The sequence below is a fragment of the Sturnira hondurensis genome, unplaced genomic scaffold (assembly GCF_014824575.4).
Source record: "Sturnira hondurensis isolate 20B ecotype Veracruz unplaced genomic scaffold, ASM1482457v3 Scaffold0016280, whole genome shotgun sequence".
In the NCBI taxonomy this organism is placed as follows: Eukaryota; Metazoa; Chordata; class Mammalia; order Chiroptera; family Phyllostomidae; genus Sturnira; species Sturnira hondurensis.
The window spans coordinates 10,690-17,593 of NW_028088911.1; the positions used below are offsets into that span (position 1 = coordinate 10,690).

Genomic DNA, 6,904 nt, shown 5'->3' on the forward strand with positions numbered 1-6,904 from the left:
AGGGAATGTGGTAATATATGTAATAGACAAAAATAGTAATATTGTTTGTATTGTCTGCCCCACATCTGTTTACACTGAAGAATTCTTAAAAACTGAGAAGAACATGATAAATCCTTTCAGAAAATGAGAACATGTAGGTATAGGTAATTCACTAAAGTAGTATAGATAGTAAAGAAATTCATAAAACATCGAATAGCATTACTAGAAGTCAAGGAGATTTAATAGACGTACTGATGTTATGTTATATTTTACCTAACATGTCAGTTTAGCAAAAAGTTTTACAAGTTGGCAGGAATGTGGGGGAAAGAGCGCTTTGTACTTTTGGTGGAAGTGAAAATTACTACAGCGTTTCTTTTGCAGGGCATTTTGCAGTACACTTTTCACTCTGTCTGACGTATTCTTAAGTGAATTGAAAAATGGCACCACAGGTCATTTTGACCCAGAAGCACAGAATATGACTTTATTTGGAATAAGGGTCTTTGCAGTATAGTTATGGTAATAACGATCTTGAGATTAATCACTGGTTTCCTTATAAGAGAAAGGAGAGGGAGATTTGAGGCACAGAAAACAGGCAGAGAGCTAAGGGTGGTATGAAATGGAGCTCCCACCAAGCTCCAGAAAGACCAACCCTACCAACACCTTGATTTTAGACTTCTGGGCTCCAGAATGGGGAGAGAATGAATTTCTGTTGTTTGAAAGCCATTAGGTTTCTGGTACTTTGTTCCTAAACTTGCCGGATGATACATGTGCACCAAAATATATGTAGAGGAATATTGGGCCTGATTTATTCCCACAATGAAGTAAAAGCAGAAAAAAACATTCACCAAAAGTGAAACAGTCAAACTCTGGTCTAGTAAAGAAAACTCTGTGGTAGTAAAGTGGTTGAGGTAGATCTGCATAGTTACCGACATGGTCGGCATATGTGCTGATATGAAACTGTTCATTATACATGGTTACATGATAAAGACCAACATATGCAGAGGCACATTTGTTTCCATAAATAGTAATTTTAAATGTATAGGAAGAACTCTGAAAGGATACATTGAAAAAATGTTTATGGGGAAATAGATGAAGCAGAGGAGGATGCAAGAATAAGATACTTTAATTGTATTCTATATATCTGCATTGTTTGAATATTTCCAACAAATGTGTTTCCATATTTAACAATTCAAGCTAAAAAGTCAGCTTAACTTCTCCTAAAAACAGAAAACAAATAATCATCCTTTTAAACAATATTTAAGCAACATAAAGAATCATGAATATACAGAATATAAGCAAAGAAAAATAAACGATATTTATGTAAACCAGAACACAAATATTGGTGTTTTGCTCATGTCAGAAACAATGTACCTTATTTAATATTTTACCACTTTCAAAAGCATTGTCCAATACTTGGTTAAATTATTTCTTCCCCTGATCTGCATTTCCGAAGAGAGGAAAATGAGAAGTAATGTGCTTTAAGAGACCTGACCCAAGGCCACACAGCTTAAGTGGCACAACTGGACTGAAACCTCAGGCTTCGGACTCAGAAGTCCTACTGTTTGCTTTACTGAAGTATGTACGTCCATCACATCCATCGTGGAGACTGTTGTGTGTGACACGTAAATACATTGTGAATAATTAATAGGACTTCACCATGGCCTTTCACTTAACTCCAGAGTTGTAAAGATCAGTGTGTGGTCAGACCTTCATCATCAATCTCTGCAAATATTGAAGAATCACAAGGAATCAAGGTGGAAATTATGTTTTCCTTTCTCTCAGCAAGAGCACCACCAGAGAATTTTAGAGCTAGAAAGAGCATGGGCTATTATAGTCCATCATTTTACAAAAGACAATATTAAGGTTCAGAGAGATGAATCATTGGTTCCCAATAATATAGCTAGGTAGGGATGGAAGTAAATCCATCTACTGCTATCTGTTGTTTACTAAATCTCTTAAAATATTAGGATTTAGTGTTTGAGAATGTAGATAAGGTGGTTTAATATTAAAAGTTGACATGCTGAATGATTTTAGCTTCCCTAGATCTCTTAGTCAGATTACTGCCTTTTAAAAATAATATGTTTAAAGTGTAAGCAGTTTACTGTGGCTGAATGGATCATGTTTCAAGTTTAACAGATTGTGGAGCACCTCTTTTGGAATCAGTATGATCAAGAACTGTTTGCAGAGATCTCAAATGGTTTGGTTTCTATTCCCAACTATCCCTAGTCGTGTTGTTAGTGAAAAAAGTGGGGTTCAACTGCCTACCATCAAATACAAGCATAGGAGTAAGGTTGTTTGGGAAGGAAAATGATCTTGAATAAAATGTTGCCCAACTTGGGGAAATGAGGGACTTCTGCAAAGCATAGACAAAAACTATTTCTCCCTTAAGGTGCTGAAACCCAAAATCAGGCCCCAGAATTCCACTTTATCCTTATCTGTCTGTTCTCCTGGAACCCAAGCCTGCTAAGGGGACAGTCTTCCTTCTTCAGGCTCCCTCCCTGGAATTGGGATGGTCTAGAGCTGCAGCTCTCCATGCTTGGGGGCCAGGACCTCGGCCAACTTCTGCACCTAGTAGTGCAGGGGCTGCCTCTGTGGGTTCCAGAGAGAGAGCTGCAAGTCTTCGCCCTCCCTTGGCTTAAATCTCCTGGAGCCTTGCCCCTCCGTGAGCTCTGCAGCTAAACCTTACTTTTTTCAGATTAGATGGGAAGGTCAGCACTGCTCCCTGCCATTGTGTTAACATTGAGTTACACATGCTGGTTTGACCTGTGGTTTATTCCTTAAATCATGAACCGGAAGCAGATAAGAGGGATTTCCCCTTCATCACACTCTGCCTTGTGCAGACTCAGTGCAAGGTACCCTGCCCGCAGCACCTCTGGCGAGGTTGAAGAAATCTGCCCTACGTTGGTTACTGGGCCAGTGTGACTCTTGTTTACCCTTTACCCATGGTCACAGCCTTTCCTGTGCTGTTTTGGGACCCTCCCTCTTGCCCAGCCATCTGGCCATGTCTCCCTGTGTCCATGAGTGTGTTGGGCCACACCACAAATCTCTAAAATGAAATTCTCAGTTTACTGTGTTGGTAGAAGAAATGCTGTTAAATATCTAACCTCTATGAAAAAATTCTTCCACCTGCCTTTTCCAACTTTAGTCTAATAGGTTCAATTCTAAAAGTATTCTGTTAAATTTAGAAAATGTTGTCAAAAACATTTTTTGGTTATAGAATTTCACATTTTCCTTGTGTTATCTCTTTGGACATCCTGGAATAGGTTGTATAAGTGGTGACCTTTTCCTAGCAAATCTCATGTATTTTTTTTTAAATATTGCATTGATTGTGCTATTACACTTATCCCAGTTTCCTCCCCTTTTCCTGCTACCCTCTTCTCAGTACCTCCATTCTCTCTAGTAGTCCGAGCTCTGACTTCATGTCCTTGGGTCGTGCTTGTGAAGTATTTGGCTTCTCCATTCATTATACTGTTCTCAACAGCGGCCTGTCTACTTTGTACCTGCCAAATATGCATTTTGATCCCTACACCTTTTCCTCCATTGTCCCTCTTTCCTTCTGAACTCATTCACGTGATCTCCAGTTTGCTTTCTAAAGTAATGCGGATTTTGACAATATATTGCTATGTCTTACATGTTATATATCACAATGTAAGATAAACTACTAATCTACTTCCACATCACAAAATATTCTTGTTTGAGTTAATGGCTGTACCATGGTGGAGAGGCATCCACCAAATTAACATTTCTCAATTTTCTGTATCACACAAGGTTTATTTTCTCTTCCAACATGTGATTTCCCAGTCCAAAATTGTAGGTCTTTTATGGGAGCCTTTGTTAGAGCCCAAGAGATACCTGTATTTCTTCATACTGTTCAATTGAGTCTGTTAGGCTGTCAGAACTCTTCCAGGGTTTTGTTTGTTTATTTGTTTGTTTGCTTGGTTATTTGGTATTTGTTTCCAGTTACTGATTAGGAATGCCAGGTGGTTCTGTGTAATAATCTCCAAAGAAATTTATACTATACCCTGATTATGCATCCAGTTGTAAATTTGGAATGAATGTCAAGTTTCTATGAAACAAATGGTTAGTAACAAAAAAGGATGTAGTGTCCTAATTTGTTATCCAGTATCTTATTTTGTGTATTTTGTTCTGGACTTTGATGAAAAGTACCGTTTGCTTAATTATAAACATTATGCACATATTTTGGTATTTTTTCCTCTGGACTGTATCCATTCCATGGTGTTGTTGCATACTTCTGCCTGATTATTACTTTAATGCAGTATAATCTTCCTCTTGAGTAGATCCATTATGTTATATTTAATCCATTCCACAGTCCCTGTGTGGCACACAGTTGGAATTGAGAACAACTCACTTGTTGGAGAGTTTTAAATTGGTGTAAATTTAAGGATTCCTAGTATGGAAACCAAGTAAGGTTTCCAAGTGTGTACAGAAACTCAATGTGTAATCTGTCCTGTATATTTCAGGGTATATGAAGCTGAATAGAGCACAGTACCTGATCTGAAGAATAGAGGAGTTGCTGGAGCTCTGGGTTGGTCAGGCCTGAGTTGGCCCGAGGAAGTCGTGAGCAGGTTCAGACCAAGATGTTGGTGCAGGCGGTTCATCTTGAGCCAGATGCTTTCCTACTTTGTCTCAACTATGCTCTGAGCACAGAGAAGGAGGAGGTGATGGGACTGTTAATAGGAGAGATGAATGATGGGACAAAGAATGACTCTAATTCTACATGTGGCAGAACTAAAATACACACCATTGCTGAAAAGGTGGACATTGTTCACATTCATTCTGTCATCATCTTGAAACGATCTGATAAGATGAAGGATCAAGTTGAAATTTCTCCAGAGCAGCTATCTGCACCCGCAACAGAGGCAGAGAGGGTGGCTGAACTGACAGGTTGTCCCTTGAGAATAGTGGGCTGGTATCATTCCCATCCTCATATAAGTGTTTGTCCTTCAAATGTTGATATCCACACACAAGCCATGTACCAGATGATGGGTCAACACTTTGTAGGACTTATTTTCTCCTGTTTCTTAGAAGATAAAAAGCACAAAAACTGGCATGATACTCCACACTTGCTTTCAGTCTATTCAAGCTCAAAAGAACTCAGAGTATGTGCAAATGGAAATCCCAATCCATATTGTACCTCATGAAACCATTGGTAAACTGTGCCTTGAAACAGCAGTTGATCTTCCCAAGATCCTGTGCCAAGAGGAGCAGGATGCATATAGAAGGATCGACAGTCTTACACATGTGGACTCAGTAACCAAGGTCCATAATGACTCAGTGTTCACCAAGAATCTGTGCAGTGAGATGTGAGCAGTCAGTGGGCCTCTCCTGCAGTGGTTGGAGGACAGACTGGAGCAAAACCAACAGCATTTACAGCAGTTGCAAAAAGAAAAGGAAGAGCTGATGCAAGAACTTTCTTCTCTAGAATAAAGTGGTCTAGAACAAACTGGGAGACAAAGTTGGGGGAATGGAAAGGATCCATGTATAAAATCAAGTAAGCTCCGTCAGTTTTGAAGAGAAAGTTGTAAGGACTCACCTTACCTGACTTCAAGACTTATTGGAGTAATCAAAATGGCATAGTATATTACCACCTGGTTTTTGACAGAGGGGCAAAAGCAATTCAACGGAGGAAGTATAGTCTGTTCAACAAGTGATGCTGGAGTAACCAGACACACAAAGGCAAGAAAACAAACTTTGACATAAAATACACACCTTATATAAACATTTAACTCAAAATATGTGACAGACTTAGATGTAAGATGTAAAAGTATAAAATAATTAGAAAAAGCACTGTCCTGGTAAGGTCTGGCTGGGAGGATTGAGTGCTGGCCTGTGAACCAAAAAGCTGCCAGTTTGATTCCCAGTCAGGGCACATGCCTGCGTTGCCAGCCAGGACCCCCAATTATGGCATGCAAGAGGCAGCTTATCAATGTATAGTTCACACATAGATGTTTCTTTCCCTCTTCATTCTACCCTGAAATAAATAAAGAGATCGATGATAGATAGATAGATAGATAGATAGATAGATAGATAAAACATAAGAGCTTTAATAAAAAGTTACAAAAGTCTTAGAAATAAAATCATAGAAAAAGTTTTATTGTCTTGGGCTAGGCAACACGTTATCAGCCTCCACCAAAAGGCCCAGTCCAAAAAGGAAAAGGTGACATATTGGACTTCATCAAAATGAAAAACGGCCCTACCAAAAATTTTAGAGGAATAAATTATTGAGAGAATTATTTGCAAACAATATGTCTGATCAATGTACAATATGACCCAGGAAAACCAACAGTACAACTAGAAAGTGGGCAAAGTGCCTAAATACATATGTCACTTAAAGAGCTACAAGTAAGCACAAGAAGAGGTGTGAGTTAAATACACTCATGGTATATGACCTGAAAGTTTAACTGCTAGACATTTATCACAGGGAAGTGAAAACCTGTGTGGGCAAGAAAACTGGTACATGCATTAGAGAAGCTGTTCAGAGCACTTCTAGTGGAAAGAAATGATCTCAGTCAGAAAGTGGAAGCCTTGAAAGAGCAGGGCCCTGTGAAAGCAGCAGATGTAGATTTAGCAGCAACTGGGATTAGGCCTGTACTACTGTTGATTATCAGATAGACTTGAAGCCTTCCTCCAGAGGGGCTCTAGGAATCTGCTTGCAGGATGAGACCAAGGGAGGAAATGAAACCAAATGCAGTTCCATAGACCCTTTCCACACGATCTCTCTGGGCATTGATTCAGTTGATGTAGTGACGAGTGCTTCATGTATTGAGACCTACTTTGTATATAAGTTTTCCATAGCATTTAGAAGAGGTTTTGTGATGAAAGGTTTCTACTTCTTCATTTCCTTAGAACTATTGAACTACGTGGTACACGGAAGTGCTTAGCCGTCTTGGGATGTTTGATGTAT

The 6,904-nt window shown here is 39.2% G+C and overlaps 1 pseudogene; it reads left to right on the plus strand.

Annotated features, from left to right (window-relative positions):
- The first annotated feature begins 4,577 nt into the window (after positions 1-4,577).
- On the plus strand, positions 4,578-5,427 carry LOC119000765 (lys-63-specific deubiquitinase BRCC36-like; annotated as a pseudogene).
- The last annotated feature ends 1,477 nt before the right edge of the window (positions 5,428-6,904 follow it).